This window comes from Bubalus bubalis, chromosome 11 (assembly GCF_019923935.1).
Source record: "Bubalus bubalis isolate 160015118507 breed Murrah chromosome 11, NDDB_SH_1, whole genome shotgun sequence".
In the NCBI taxonomy this organism is placed as follows: domain Eukaryota; kingdom Metazoa; phylum Chordata; class Mammalia; order Artiodactyla; family Bovidae; genus Bubalus; species Bubalus bubalis.
The window spans coordinates 193574-210366 of record NC_059167.1 but is presented as its reverse complement, the minus strand read 5'-3'; the positions used below and the strand labels follow the sequence as shown (position 1 = coordinate 210366).

The 16793-nt window shown below is 43.0% G+C and overlaps 1 long non-coding RNA gene across 2 annotated transcripts; it reads left to right on the top strand.

Annotated features, from left to right (window-relative positions):
- The first annotated feature begins 11405 nt into the window (after window positions 1-11405).
- On the top strand, window positions 11406-12931 carry LOC123327938. Of its 2 annotated transcripts, XR_006542567.2 has the most exons (3): window positions 11409-11465; window positions 11844-11988; window positions 12187-12931. It is a non-coding gene; the product is annotated as an uncharacterized LOC123327938 (long non-coding RNA). The 2 variants fall into 2 exon arrangements; XR_006542568.2 differs by lacking the exon at window positions 11844-11988 and having other exon boundaries at window positions 11406-11465.
- Window positions 12932-16793: the final 3862 nt, after the last annotated feature.

Genomic DNA, 16793 nt, shown 5'->3' with positions numbered 1-16793 from the left:
CTCCCTATCTTCTTGGCTGCTGTAAATGGAAACCTGGTTCTGATGCTCAGGAGTAAAGAGAAAAGGAAATAACAATAAAAATCAACACTTCAGGACTGCTGGTAGCAAATGCTGAGACCCATTTGGGCCTCATCCAGCTCCTCAGTGATTCTGGGGTCTGTGCCCACATCCTGTGTTCAGCTGAAGTACACAGGCTTTACACAAGCTCTGAATAAAACTAAAGAAATGAAGATAACTCTCTTCATTAAAAATGCAAGTGAGAGGCCTATTGTCATGGTTATAGAGCCATGATTCTGGTGCCTCCAAAGAAAAATATTCTTTTCAAAAGTTTCTTTTCAAAAGTAGGTTAGAACTATATGAGTGAGGGGACAAATTTAAGTAGCTTGAAAGTTACTGATGCAATCTTAAAAACGACAGAATGATCTCTGTTCGTTTCCAAGGCAAATCACTTAATATCACGGTAATCCAAGCCTATGCCCCAACCAATAATGCTGAAGAAGCTGAAGTTGAACGGTTCTATGAAGACCTACAAGACCTTGTAGAACTAACACCCAAAAAAGATGTCCTTTTCATTACAGGGGACTGGAATGCAAAAGTAGGAAGTCAAGAAACACCTGGAGTAACAGGCAAATTTGGCCTAGGATTATGGAATGAAGCAGGGCAAAGGCTAATAGATTTTTGCCAAGAGAACACATTGGTCATAGCAAACACCCTCTTCCAACAACACAAGAGAAGACTCTACACATGGACATCACCAGATGGTCAACACCAAAATCATACTGATTCTATTCTTTGCAGCCAAAGGTGGAGAAGCTCTATACAGTCAGCAAAGAGAAGACTGGGAACTGACTGTGGCTCAGATCATGAACTCCTTATTGTCAAATTCAGACTTAAATTGAAGAAAGTAGGGGAAACCACTAGACTATGCAGGTATGACCTAAATCAAATCCCTTATGACTATACGGTGGAAGTGAGAAATAGATTTAGGGGACTAGATCTGATAGATAGAGTGCCTGATGAACTATGGAATGAGGTTCATGACATTGTACAGGAGACAGGGATCAAGACCGTCCCCGTGGAAAAGAAATGCAAAAAAGCAAAATGGCTGTCTGGGGAGGCCTTACAAATAGCTGTGATAAGAAGAGAAGCGAAAAGCAAAGGAGAAAAGGAAAGATATAAACATCTGTTTGGTGGAGGATGCCATCTCTGGGGCTGAGATTGTCCCTTGCCTTCCAGCTCTGGCTGTCGCCCGCCTGTCTCTCTGCCTCTGGTGGGGGGAGGGGGGCAGGGCCAGTCCGCAGCCAGCTAGCTCTTCTCTGGTGATTGCTCAATCCTTTGTTCTGTGAGAGCACCAGGCTGTACCTTAGAGCTTTTCGAGGAGAAGTTCTCTCTTTTTTTTCTCTCTGGCTGTCCCACAGTTTGGGTTGCTATTTCACATTAGCTCCTTCAGATTGTCCTCAGGGCTTTCAAGCCAGGTCCCTACCCTATGCATGCATGCGCCTCCCTGTTCAGCCCCCACTCACTGCTGGTGGACTCAAGTGTCTGGGATACCAGAGTCGTGGCTAGGCATGTGATCTGTCTCCCCACAGGCCTACTGATGAGAGGGTTTCCTGGTGTTTGGAAACTTCTTCTCCTTCACGACTCCCTCCCCGGGAAGGGTCTCCATCCCTAACTCTTCTGTCTCTCTTTATCTTTTATATTTTGCCCTACCTCCTTTCGAAGAGAATGGGCTGCCTTTCTGGGTGCCTGGTGTCCTCCACCAGCGTTCAGAAGTTGTTTTGTGGAATTTGCTCAGCGTTCAAATGATCTTTCAATGAATTTGTGGGGGAGAAAGTGGTCTCCCTGTCCTATTCCTCTGCCATCTTAGGACTGCCCCCACCTCCTAATAATATCACCTTGGAGGAAAGGATTTCAACATGAATTTGGGGAGAACACAGATATTTATTCCAAAGCCATGACCTTTGAGGAATATAGGCTAACGGTATAAAACTACTATTTTTTAACTGATATTTTATGTTAAATTATAATTGGTTATGAAAATCTCAAAAATGATACTGTTCCCTAAAACTATGCTTGTACTTGCATTGTAGGATAGGTGCATATGTAGACAGAGAAAGTTGAAACTTTTGAAAAGTTTGAAAACTTTTCCAAAAGTTTTTCAAAAGTTTGAAACTTTTCCAAATCTATATTCAATCTATAGGCAGGTAATTCAACTTTCTGTGATTAATCTGAAATTGCCACATTCACAAAGAAAACTCCTAGTTAAGAGAAACTCAGAGATTGCATCAATAAATAAATGTTGAGCAACTAACACTTCATTTCAAATTTTTTTACTTTTTCACTTCAGTGTTCATCTATTTAAATCATCTGTGACATTTAGAAAATTTTTTCACCTTAGGATAATACAGTTATTAATAGGGCTTCATTGAATTATACCTAAACTCTGCAAAATATTTGTTATACACAATTGAATGAATTACAACTGAATAAATTAGATTGGATAAACAGACAAAAATGAAGGTTTTCACACTGAAACTATATTAGTTTTATTTTTCAGACTGCTTGAAAACAAGTTGGAGGAGACTGTTAATGATAGGCACAGTGATAGTTTATTGCATTTTTCAGCCTCTTTTTTTTCATGTTAAATAGCTTGGAGTTTTAAGTTCAACTTTTCTGCTTACTTTCATATAGATGAATTAACATAAAACTGAATGGCTGACACAACACCAGGACCATTAAGTGGCTCATAGACCAGAACTTAACTCTATTAAAAGTTGCTTCTTTGTACAGTTTGATCATGAACTTCAAGTGTTCTAAGTAGAATGTGGATAGGACTACTGCTGCTAAGTCACTTCAGTCGTGTCCGACTCTGTGCGACCCCATAAATGGCAACCCACCAGGCTCCCCGTCCCTGGGATTCTCCAGGCAAGAATAGTGGAGTGTGTTGCCATTTCCTTCTCCAATGCATGAAAGTGAAAAGTGAAAGTGAAGTCGCTCAGTCGTGTCCGACTCTTAGCGACCCCATGGATTGCAGCCCACCAGGCTCCTCCATCCATGGGATTTTCCAGGCAAGAGTACTGGAGTGGGGTGCCATTGCCTTCTCCGATGGATAGGACTACATTTGCTTAACCCTGATTTGATGGTGATGATGGTTCCAGGATGTCTTTTGGTTTCATATCCAACTCTTCTGTGCCTAGAATATACCACCTCCTGTGCTTGGTCCACTTCCCCAACACTGGGCTTTCCTGGTAGCTCAGGTGGCAATGAATCCACCTGCAATGCAGGAGACCAGGGTTCAATCCCCATAGTATCCAGGATTAATTCAGAGAGTCACCTTTCAGAAATGGTGCTGAATGTATAGTCACCAACCTTAGTGTCTACACTATGTACTCCACCTGATTTTCTCTGTTCAAAAACTGAGGTTTTCCTTCCTGGAGAGGCAAGATGAAAGTCAATATCCTTTCCTGCTTTACCTGAAATGTGGTAATTGCTATCCACTGAGGTCAATGTCACTCTAAATTAGGGCTGAGGCTGGCTCTTGTCATCCATCCTATTGAGCTGGAAGAGGTGGACTCAACCAATTTGGTTAAGAATCTTCAGATAGTGGTATCAGTCATCCTCAGATCTGGAAGGATGGTCTGAGACAGGAGAGAACCAGGATGGGCTGTGGTCACTTTCTGAACCCTTGTGAGAGTCTGCCTCCTCACATTTCATTTTGAAAAATTTCTTACAAAAAGTAGAAAGAATGATAAATTTAACTTCTGTGTATCCTTCACTTGGTAGTTGATAACATTTTGTCTATCAGTATTCTTTAAATAAACTTCTCTGCTGTATCAGGCGGTATCTGTCTCCAGTGATCAGGGACTTTGGCTAAGAGACTATAAACAGAAAATTCACAGAAGGAAAACAAATAATATGTAAACATGTGAAATATGTTAAACATTTCCTCTTGAGAATATAAATTCTTTGGACCAGCCCAGCACCCAGCACCTAGCAAGGTGACAGTAGATGCGGGTAGCACCTGACGGACTGCTGTGAACACAGAGGCCTGACGGACAGGCTGGGGCCGGACCAAGAAGAAAGAAGCAAAAGCTTTGGGCAATGTTGTCCTGGGAACTAGAGGGCTCTTGCTCTTACTCTCGTTCCCTGTTCAGCATGGCAACCACTGGTAGAACAGGAGTGGTTTGGCCCACTGGGTGCATGGTGGAGGAGTTAAATAGTCCAGAAATTGCAGGGCCCAAGACTCCTGACCAAGCCAGGCTACAGCAAAGCTCCTCCACGCTGATCTGTAGAGCTGATGAGAGCTCTCCCTCACACAGGAGAGTATCCTGAGTGTGCTGTGTGGCCAGATTTGGTTAACCAACAGGAAAAGACAACATGGAAAAGGCAAATATTTATACTGACCTAGATACCTGGCAACAAAGGCCCAAACTGATTCTGGAGCTGTATTTTTTTTTTTCCCTTGCTGCTGTTATAAAGTACAACAAACCTGATAGCTTAAACTAACACGATCTATCACCCTACAGTTCTGTGAGTCAGAAGCTCAACACAAATCTCCTGGGCTTAAAATTAAGCAGGGTTGCTTTTCTTGCTGGAGACTATGGGACATTCCATGAGCTTACCTTTGCCAGCTTCTAGAAGTTGCCTGCATTCTTTGACACATGGCCGCTTCTTCAGCTGCAAAGCCAGCAGCTGCAGCCCTCTGATCATGCTTCTGTAGTCACATCTCCCTCTGACCACAGTCAGGGAAAACTTTCTGCTTTTAATGACCTCTGTGTTTATACTAAAGACAGTGAAAGTAAAAGTGAATTCACTCAGTCGTGTCTGACTCTTTGCGACCGCATGGACTGTAGCCTGCTAGACTGCTCCGTCCATGGGATTCTCCGGGCAAGAATACTGAAGTGGGTTGCCATTTCCTTCTCCAGGGGATCTTGCCGACACAGGGTTTGAACCTGGGTCTCCTGCGCTGCAGGCAGACTCTTTACCTTTACACTAGGCTGACCCCAGTCATCTCTGATAATCTCCCCATCTCAGGGTTCCTAACCTTAATCACACCTGCAAAGTCCCTTATGCTATGTAAGGAAACATATTGTGAGGTTCCAGGAATTAGGCTATAAACATCTTTTTGGGGGGATGAAGAAGACATTATTCTCCCTACCACAAGGTGTGATATGGAGAAAAGTCTAGCATTGTTAATGGTAAGTAGGCAGTTCTGTATATAATGACATGGAAAATATCTATGATATATTGTGAACTAGAAATAAACATGTTCAGTAAGTATTTATAGTATGTCCTAATTTTGTAGAATTTCCATTGTTCCCAATAAATGCTGAATGAATTCTCTCTAAGCCACCCCCACTGTCAAAGCCTGGCTTCTGGGGGCAGATGGTGGAGCCTACCTCAACCCTCAGCTCTCAGGGTATTGGGTGGCAGCCGGGGTGGTTTTGCTGTCATTGGTCATTAGATTTTTGGCTAATTTGACAAATGATTAGTTGTCTTTTAGCAAACCCATTTGTGGCAAATTGATCTAACAATGATAGTAACAATGATGACAATAAATAATGAAAGAAAAAATGATCACAGATTCACCAACCCTCTATTTACTGGCTCCCGCCTTTGCACCTAGACTGCCCCTACTCTGTGTTTGATGGCTCTTGTGTTTGATGTGTATACATCCCTCGCATTTTTGTCCTGTTCATTTTGTTTTAAATTTCTGATTCTTCACTGAACAATTCTTTCTTCACAGTCCTGTTTAAGGAGACGTGTTTAGAAAAGTTCAAGAAACCAGAAAGTGGGGAGGAAAGAATCTGATGCAGGTATAGGAGGGGGTGGCCAGAAAGGGCCACACAGTCTGATTGGTCAGAGGCAGGTGCCAGTCAAGCAAGCTGGAAAGTGGGAAGGTGGGGTTTAGAGGAATTTGCCGAAAGGGAAAAAGGACATTTGCAGGAGATTCTTAATTTTTGAGAGTGCTGCATGGAATCCCAGGCAAGATAGAAAATCCAAGTTGGGATTCTGCAGTTTGGGGTAGGTTCTGAGATGCAGACCCAACAGCCTACGAGGGGAAGAGACCCAAGAAAGGCGGCTGGCCAGTAGCTTCGTCGTTGGCGCAGTAGTCCCCAGGCGTGGCGCCTAAGCCTTGGCTCCTGCGGTTGTCCTGTGCCCCACACTGTTAGGGGGTCTTGGCTTTAGCATTTAGTCAATGCTGCTCTTGATCCAAGCTGAGGACTGAGGCTAACTCTAACTCCATTTATGCTTTTAGTGGACACTGAGTTCTGAACATCTAATAAGAGCAGGCTCTGTAGTTATAATATAAAAATATATCACCTTCCCAGCTATATATAATATTCCAATATATCCACGAAGGGATGGGCAGCAGAGCTTAACTGCTTCCTGAGGGGAGGAGAGTGAGCGGCAAGAGGCACAGGAGGGTGCTCTCACCTTCACTCAGTGGGCCTCTGTCTCCATTTTGGCAGCAGACCCACATTCACATACAGGAACTGTAATTAAAAATAAAAAGCAGTCAATACTGATACATTGTGGTTACTACTGTTTATAGCTCTGCACTGCTTGATTTATTTAATACCCAGTTGGTATGATTTTCCAATGAGATCACATTGGCAGTTGGAAGAGTGTTGTGGTTACAAACAAGCCTGTGGGCAGAGATTCCTCAGCAACCAGATCCTTCATCTATCTCAACTTTAGTCTGCCCAGGTAACTCTCCCTCAATTAGTGATAATAGTACTTGATTTCCCAGGATCCTGCCAGGTTTTTTGCCCTCTTTTCTATGGCTTCTGACTTAGTAACTCTCAGCACACAAAACAACTGCCCTCTGTGTCCCATTTCCTTTGGATCTGTTGCCTGTTCTATAACAGCACAAACCTGAGAATTCAGTCAGAATGAACACCTTAGGTGGCTGCTAATAAATTAATTTATTAGCAGGAGTGGCGGCTGAGAGGAGTTACCCCACGTCCAAGGTCAGGAGCGACGGCAAGAGAAGATACCCCATGTCCAAGGTCAGGAGCGGTGGCGTGAGGAGATATCCGACATCCAAGGTAAGGAGCAGTGGCTGCGCTTTGCTGGAGCAGCCATGAAGAGATACCCAACATCCAAGGTAAGAGAAACCCAAGTAAGATGGTAGGCGCTAAGAGAGGGCATCAGAGGGCAGACAGACTGAAACCACAATCACAGAAAACTAACCAATCTGATCACATGGACCACAGCCTTGTCTAACTCAATGAAACTAAGCCATGCCATGTGGGGCCACCCAAGATGGTCATGGTGGAGAGGTCTGACAGAATGTGGTCCACTGGAGAAGGGAATGGAAAACCACTTCAGTATTCTTGCCTTGAGAACCCCATGAACAGTATGAAAAGGCAAAAAGATAGGTCACTTAAACATGAACTCCCCGGGTTGGTAGGTGCCCAATATGCTACTGGAGATCAGTGGAGAAATAATTCCAGAAAGAATGAAGGGATGGAGCTAAAGCAAAAACAACACCCGGTTGTGGATGTGACTGGTGATAGAAGCAAGGTCTGATGCTGTAAAGAGCAATATTGCATAGGAACCTGGAATGTTAGGTCCATGAATCAAGGCAAATTGTAAGTGGTCAAAAAGGAGGTGGCAAGAGTGAACGCTGACATTCTAGGAATCAATGAACTAAAAAGGACTGGAATGGGTGAATTTAACTCAGATGACCATTATATCTACTACTGTGCACAGGAATCCCTTAGAGGAAATGGAGTAGCCATCATAGTCAACAAAAGAGTCCGAAAAGCAGTACTTGGATGCAATCTCAAAAACAACAGAACGATCTCTGTTTGTTTCCAAGGCAAACCATTCAATATCACAGTAATTCAAGTCTATGCCGTGACCAGTAATGCTGAAGGAGCTGAAGTTGAATGGCTCTATGAAGATCTACAAGACCTTGTAGAACTAACACCCAAAAAAGATGTCCTTTACACTATAGGGGACTGGACTGCAAAAGTAGGAAGTCAAGAAACACCTGGAGTAACAGGCAAATTTGGCCTTAGGAGTACAGAATTAAGCAGGGCAAAGGCTAATAGAGTGTTGTCAAGGGTAGGCACTGGTCATAGCAAATACCGTCTTCCAACAACACAAGAGAAGACTCTACACATGGACATCACCAGATGGTCAACACCGAAATCAGATTGATTATATTCTTTGCAGCCAAAGATGGAGAAGCTCTATACAGTCAGCAAAAACAAGACCGGGAGCTGAATGTGGCTCAGATCATGAACTCCTTATTGCCAAATTCAGACTTAAATTGAAGAAAGTAGGGAAAACCACTAGACCATTCAGGTATGACCTAAATCAAATCCCTTATGATTATACAGTGGAAGTGAGAAATAATTTAAGGGACTAGATCTGATAGAGTGTCTTATGAACTATGGCCAGAGGTTCGTGACATTGTACAGGAGACAGGAATCAAGATCATCCCCAAGAAAAAGAAATGCAAAAAGGCAACATGGCTTTCTGAGGGGGCCCTACAAATAGCTGTGAAAAGAAGAGAAGAGAAAAGCAAAGGAGAAAAGGAAAGATATAAGTAGCTGAATGCAGAGTTCCAAAGAATAGTAAGGAGAGATAAGAAGGCCTTCCTCAGCAATCAATGCAAAGAAATAGAGGAAAACAACAGAATGGGAAAGACTAGAGATCTCTTCAAGAAAATTAGGGATACCAAGGGAACATTTCATGCAAAGATGGGCTCAATAAAAAACAGAAATGGTATGGACCTAACAGAAGCAGAAGATATTAAGAAGAGGTGGCAAGAATACACAGAACTGTGCAAAAAAGATCTTCGTGACCCAGATAATCATGATGGTGTGATCACTCACCTATAGCCAAACATCCTGGAATGTGAAGTCAAGTGGGCCTTAGGAAGCATCTTCACAAACAAATCTAGTGGAGGTGATGGAATTCCAGTTGAGCTATTTCAAATCCTGAAAGATGATGCTGTGAAAGTGCTGCACTCAATATGCCAGCAAATTTGGAAAACTCAGCAGTGGCCACAGGACTGGAAAAGTTCAGTTTTCATTCCAATACCAAAGAAAGGACATGTCAAAGAATGCTCAAAGTACCACACAATTGCACTCATCTCACACGCTAGTAAAGTAATGCTCAAAATTCTCCAAGCCAGGCTTCAGCAACACGTGATCTGTGAACTTCCAGATGTTCAAGCTGGTTTTAGAAAAGGCAGAGGAACAAGAGATCAAATTGCCAACATCTGCTGGATCATGGAAAAAGCAAGAGTTCCAGAAAAACATCTATTTCTGCTTTATTGACTATTCCAAGACTTTGACTGTGTGGATCACAATAAACTGTGGAAAATTCTTCAAGAGATGGGAATACCAGACCACCTGACCTGCCTCCTGAGAAACCTGTATGCAGATCAGGAAGCAACAGTTAGAACTGTATATGGAAAAACAGACTGGATCCAAATAGGAAAAGGAGTACGTCAAGGCCGTATATTGTCACCCTGCTTATTTAACTTATATGCAGAGTACATCATGAGAAATGCTGGGCTGGATGAAGCACAAGCTGGAATCTAGATGCCGGGAGAAATATCAATAACCTCAGGTATGCAGATGACACCACCTTTATGGCAGAAAGTGAAGAATAAAGAGCCTCTTGATGAAGGTGAAAGAGGAGAGTGAAAAAGTTGGCTTAAAGTTCAACATTAAGAAAACTAAGACCTTGGCATTTGGTCCCCTCACTTCATGGCAAATAGAAGGGGAAACAGTGGAAACTGGCTGACTTTATTTTTCTGGGCTCCAAAATCACTGCAGATGGTGATTACAGGCATGAAATTAAAAGACGCTTACTCCTTGGAAGGAAAGTTATGATCAACCTAGGCAGCATATTAAAAAGCAGAGACATTACTTTGTCAACAAAGGTCCGCCTAGCAAGGCTATGTTTTTTCCAGTAGTCAAGTATGGATGTGAGAGTTGGACTATAAAGAAAGCTGAGTGCCGAAGATGTGATGCTTTTGAATGGTGGTGTTGGAGAAGACTCTTGAGAGTCTCTTGGACTGCAATGAGATCCAACCAGTTCAGCTTAAAGGAGGTCAGTCCTCAGTGTTCATTGGAAGGACTGATGCTGAAGCTGAAACTCCAATACTCTGGCCACCTGATGTGAAGAGCTGATTCATTTGAAAAGACTCCGATGCTGGGAAAGATTGAGGGCAGGAGGAGAAGGGGACGACAGAGGATGAGATGGTTGGATGGCATCACCAACTCAATGGACATGGGTTTGGGTGGACTCCGGGGGTTGGTGATTGCCGGGAGCCGGCATATTGCATATTGACTGCATATTGCATATTGCATATTGAGTGCAGCACTTTCCACAGCATTATCTTTCAGGATCTGGAATAGCTCAACTAGAATTCTATCACTGCCGGGAGCAGGAGCTCTGCCCATGGCAAAGGTCATGAGGAAGGAGGCTCGGCATGTGCAAAGGCGGGATCGAGCCTCAGGAGTACCCCTGGAAATTCTCGAGCATCTACCCCCAAACCAGAGTCTGCCTACTTTCTGCTTTGTGCTCTCACCAACACCTCTGACTTCACAGGGGGGCTGTCCCCCACTACCTCTCTCTGAAAAAAGAGTTAGCTTACAGCTCCAGTTAATAATTCCTGGGTGTGACAGTGTTTCAACCTACAAACTCCTTTGGATATCTTCTAGCCTGCCTGAATAGGTTTTTCTGGCCACATGTGATTGTTCAGAGCCTCCCAACTGTGACAGGCAGGAGATGTTCTAAACTGTCTAAACACAGATTCCTTTGAGTAGTTAAAAGATTGATTAGAAATTGTATTGGTGAAGGGTTTTTCACTTATTGGGCCAATGTTTGCTGCTAAGTCTCCATACTCCTTACCTACTGTGTCCTTGGCAGTGTATTGATTGATATAATGGGTGTATAGAAATGTAAGTAGTAGCCTCAATGTTTGTAACCTTGGACCCTTGAGTTAATTCTTTTCTTGATTGAGTCCACCTCAGCTTTGCCCTATAGGAATGCAGCTTTGTCCAATGCTTTTTTGGAGGCTGGTGCCTGACTTTGGAATAATCACCTTTAGAGAAAAATAAGTTTCTTAAATGTTAACAGGCCTCCTGGCCAGAAGATGATGTAAATCACCTGAACTTTTGCATATGATAAGTTTGAAAGCCTGGCTTCGATTAGAACCAGGAACTGCTGTCCTTGCATGACTCCACCCCTTCCCCCATTATCCTCTATGCATAACTTAAGGTATAAAAACTACTTTGGATAATAAAGTGCGGGCCTTGTTCACCGAAACTTGGTCTCCCCATGTCGCTCTCTCTCTCAAATTCTGGCTGAGTCTCCATCTGGAGCGCGGAACCCGCCATGCTTGCTAATTATGCCTGGGCTTCTAAGATCCGACCGGGGAGGCCTCAGTGTCTCCTCTCCTTCGGGAGAACGGAAGGACGCCTGCGGCATACGTAAGTGGTGCAAACTTCTTGTCTTGAAGTTTTATTGGTCTCCCGCGTAAACCAAGCTACTCAGCCTCTTTTCTCCACTGAATTTTCCTACTGAGCTATCCTCATTCTATTACTCTTTATATCTTTGATAAATATTTAAATAAATAGGTCACCTATGCCGTCTCTCCTTCGAATACCCTGGATCAGCTGGGGCTGGACCCCGGCAGGTGATGTACAGGGAGGCCTGGCGTGCTGTGGTTCATGGAGTCACAAAGAGTCGGACATGACCGAGTGACCGAACTCTCCTGAATAAATTAGTTATTGTGCTGATTTCAACTCTAGGTTGGCATCTCCTGGTTGGCAACCTGGGGTCTTCTTATGCTTTATTTTTCCTTACAGTATTTACATTTGCCACAAAGCCTGCACTCAACTGATATTGCCTGCATTTAATAGAATTTAACATAAATGATTGAGGATTACCATCCCCCAAACAGACCTAATCAGGATGAATTTGTAAGAAGGCAGCCATCTTCAAACTCAGCAAGTAAAAACATTTAATGATAATTCTCTCTGGATTGCAGAATCCCTGGGGTTTTAATTTTCTTCTTTATAGTTTTTAGATTGTTCTGACCTTGTATCATGTGCACACATTTTTTTGGGGCAGAAAAAAATAAACATAAGTTAAAAAAAAATACTACTACACATGGTGATACTGGCTCTTGTTTCTCGGCATCACTTCTAGGTTTTAATTCTCGCCCTGAGCCAAGCCACCCAGTGAAACATTTCCTGTGAACCTTCTCAGAAGTGGTTTTCAAGTGGATATATGAAGCCTTGCAAATCACATGGGCTAGCACTTGAATTGTAGCTCAGAGTGAACATGGACAAGCGTCTTAATTCTCTGAAACGGTCTCTTCATCTGTAAAAGAAAGACCTACCTTCTGGATTGTCATGTAGTTGGATCAGCAGCCTCCCAAACTTTAATGTGTGGATGAATCACCTGGGAGGTTGTTAAAATGCAGGCTCTGACTTAGTAGGTCTAGGATGGCCCCAAGGGTCTGCATTTCTAAGAGCTCCTAGAAGTGGAGCTGACGTTGTGCTGCATGAGCCACGCTCTGAAGAGTGACACAACATCTGCCAGAGCCCGGGCACGGATGTCCTAGCTGTGCTTGTTCCTCTCCTTCCAGGGGGCCTGGGTTTTCTGGCTGCTTGATGAGCCCACCTCAGAGAAGCGCTGACTGAGATCTCTTAAGGTGCAACCCAACTCACCTGAGCTTCAACCTAGTCCTATTTTCTCCCCACTTCAATATCCTTACTTTGTTTTTTTCTGTTCAAGGACTTCATTCTTCTTTGGCCTAACAAAGATACTGGTACCTATGCTTTTAGGTTATAATTTTTAATTAATTATTTTATTTTTGGCATTTTTAGATTTTATTTTAATTATTTATCTTATTCAAAAATAAAATAATAAAATAATTATTTTATTTTTAGCTGCTGCGTGCATGCTCGTTCTAGTTGCTGTGAGCAGGATTACGCTACAGTTCTGAGGCGTGGGCGTCTCATTGCGGTGGCTTCTCCTGTTGTGGAGCATGGTCTCTAGGGCATGTCCACTTCAGTAGTTGTGACCCAAAGCTTGTGCAATCTTCCCGGGCCAGGGATTGAACCTGTGTCCCCTGCATTGGCAGGCAGATTCTTAAAACACTGGACCACCAGGCAAGTCCAGATTATTTTTAAAATGTTATTGAGGTATAATTGATATATAATAAATTGCACTTAGAGTATATGATTTAATAAGTTCTACAGTATGTATACACTTGAGAAACCATCATCATACTCAAGATAATGACATATCCATCACCTGCCCTAAGTGTCCTTAAGCTCCTTGATGTACCCTCCGACCCCTGGATACCAACCATCTGCTTCTGTAACATAGACTAGTCTGCCTTTCCTAGAATTCTAAATACAACGAATCATGCACATTTACTCTTTTACTATCTGACTGTTTATCTTTCAGCCTAATTATTTCGACCCTATGGATCATAGCCCGCCAGGCTCCTCTGTCCATGGGATTCTCCAGGCAAGAATACTGGAGTGGGTTGCCCTTCCCTTCTCCAGAGGATCTTCCTGACCCAGTGATCAAACCCGCGTCTCTTATGTCTCCTGCACTGGCAGGCGTGTTCTCTACCACTAATGAAACCTGGGAAGCCTCATTTATTATCTCACTTTTTTCTTTCAGCCTAATTATTTCATCCATGGTATTGTGTGTACCAGTAACTCATGTCTTATCTATTGCTGATAGTGTTTCATTGTATGGATAGCTGCCATAATTTGTTTATCCATTTGTCTGTTGATGGAACTTTGGCTTTTTTCCAATTTCTGATTGTTACCAATATAGCTGCTTTTAGCAGTTTTGTACAAGTCCTTGTATCGACATACACTTTCATTTTCTCTTGGGTAAACACCTAGAGTGGAGTGGTTGGGTCATTTGGCCAGTGTATGCTTAAGTTTAAAAAACTTAATCTATTTCCAAAATAGATGTACCATTTTACATTACCAACAGAAGAGTATGTAGTTCCATTTCTTCCACATTCTTGAAAATATTTACGACTGTGAATAAACACAGTAAAAATTTTTTTTTAGGCAAGTCATTAGGGCCAAAAAAACCATTTCCATCATTCATCCTACTCATGGGAGATAACACTATTGAGAGAGTCATTTCCTAGGCAGGTTGATAAGAAGTCTAGGGGGTCTGGAATTCTCAAGGAGGAAGAAGGGACAAACTTTTCCTTCTCTACATTCCTTAGGATTATATAACAATAATGTATCCTGCCTGAGGACAGTCTCTGGATTAAACCTTCTGGCTAATTCTGTTATCTTTAAATGTAGATTACGGGAGTAGGTCTGGTGAGGTCTTTACAACCTCCAGACATTCTTTGGATTCATTGGAGAGTACATAACTTCATTGCTAAACTAGCAAGGGGGTACTCTTTCTGCCCCCTTCTGATGCCTATGTCAGAAGCTTTCTCTATCTCCTTTATACTTTAATAAAACTTTATTACACAAAAGCTGTGAGCGATCAAGCCTTGTCTCTGGCCCTGGATTGAATTCTTCTCCTCCAAGGGCCAAGAATCCCGGTGTCTTCGCGTGATTCAACAACCTTTCACTATCGAAAGGCCATGTTTGTAGATTTCCAGAAGTTTGCTCTCATAAGAGAATATAAAAAAGTAATTGAAAAAAGCACTTTTCTCTGTCTTCACTGCTTTTTAAAAAAGTGTTTTTAAAATAGATTTTCTTGGGGAATAGATCAGATTCTATCTTGTAAGAATTTTAAGTATTACAGTATTTGTCTGTGATGTGGTAAACAAGGACTATAGAAGCTTCCACTAGCTCTCCTTCTTCCTATACCCCCAGGGCAGTAGAAAATAATTCAACACTAACATTACAGGCCCTCAGTTCAGTTCAGTTGCTCAGTCCTGTCCGACTCTTTGCCCCCCATGGACTGCAGCACACCAGAACTCCCTGTCCATCACCAACTCCCAGAGTTTACTCAAACTCATGCCCATTGAGTCAGTGATACCATCCAACCATCTCATCCTCTGTCGTCACCTTCTCCTCCCGCCTTCAATCTTTCCCAGCATCAGGGGCTTTTCAAATGAGTCAGTTCTTTGCATCAGGTGGCCAAAGTATTGGAGTTTCAGCTTCAGCATCAGTTCTTCCAATGAATATTCAGGACTGATTTCCTTTAGGATGGACTGGTTGGATCTCTTTGCTGTCCAAGGGACTCTCAAAAGTCTTCTCCGACACCACAGTTCAAAAGCATCAATTCTTTGGCGCTCAGCTTTCTTTATAGTCCAACTTTCACATCCATACATGACTATTGGAAAGACCATAGCTTTGACTAGACGGACCTTTGTTGGCAAAGTAATGTCTGCTTTTTAATATTCTGTCTAGATTGGTCATAACTTTACAGGCCTTAAGAGCCTTAAATGAGTTAACAACAAACAAAAGGGAGGGGAAGGAGTGTCATTCCTCATGACATTATATCTGACAATTATTCTTTTATTTCAAGAGAGCTATAGAGAGAGCTGGTAGAAAAAGTAGGTAAAGAGCATCAATAATCGTAGTAGACGCTTAGGATCACAGAACACCCAGTATGTGCTCCCTGGGGCTCTCTCTGTGCACATTCCCCTTCATTAGGTCTGTGGAGAGTAACCTGCTTTCTTTAGTGTAGACCCAAGCTCCACAACAGGGATTACTGAAAGGTCTAAAACTAGGGGAAAGGAATCCAGATGACATTTCTTGGGCTCTCTGGGGAAGCACCACCCACCTCCCTTCAGCTGCACACCAGGGTGATTTCCAAGACCTCTGTCACTCTCGGCCCCCAGGTTCACTTCCTCTTCCGGGTATTCCACTCCAGAAATGATCCTTGGACTCAGCCACCAGGTAATGTCAGCTCCTTTTTATGTTATCTACGGAGAGTGGGTCTTCTTAACGAGTCTTTGTAACACTGACACCCTCTTAGAATCTATAGGTCTAACTTCTTTGTTTGAGCCCACAGAAGATGCAACCCAAATTCATACTAAAATTGTCCAGTCCTCTATCTTCAGGCCAGTCTGTACCCTCACTCTTTGTTTTCCTATCCCTAAAAATGTAACGGGGTAATTCCTACATCCTAGGGTTTATTCACGTATTCCCTCATATGTTCAGCCATCCCTTCCTTCATGAGTTTCACCAGCCACTCATCTGTACACTCATTCATTCAGTTCATCAAGTACCTAGTCCGTGCCAACCACCATTCTAGTGTGCTAATTCGCAGGGAGTAACGTCCATCGAGGCGGTAGATACTCTGATGCTCTAAGCAGTTACTGCTTTTATAAGAGTTTTACCCTCAGTGGTCATTTCTCCACAAACCATCAATTACTTAAATTACAACGGCAAGATACGGACCAGAGTTTCTTGGCACAGACGTTCCGAAATGCCTTTCCTTTTTGGAACATATTCAGGAAGCAAGAAACTCCTCCTTCATGCCAGATGGTTCTCTGAGCTGGCTCCATGAGGCCTCGAGGTTCCTGGAAACTTTTCTTGCCCAGAGAATCCAGAAGACTTGCAACGTATTTCTGGGCTGGAATTGCGAACCGAGTTCTGATTCTGCCCAGTACCGTTCAGTCTCTGTCCTTACCCTTAACAGTTCTAGGCTTCAGTTTTCCCGACTGAAAACCAGGTGCTAGGCTCCTAACTGGCTGTGGCATGCATGGTAAGCAAGTCCCTTTGCCTTTCTGGTGCTGTTCCGAAAAGCGAGGGTTCGTCCACACTGAAGTTCTAGGGTGAGCGGTGTGCGCCGCAAGCTTGGGC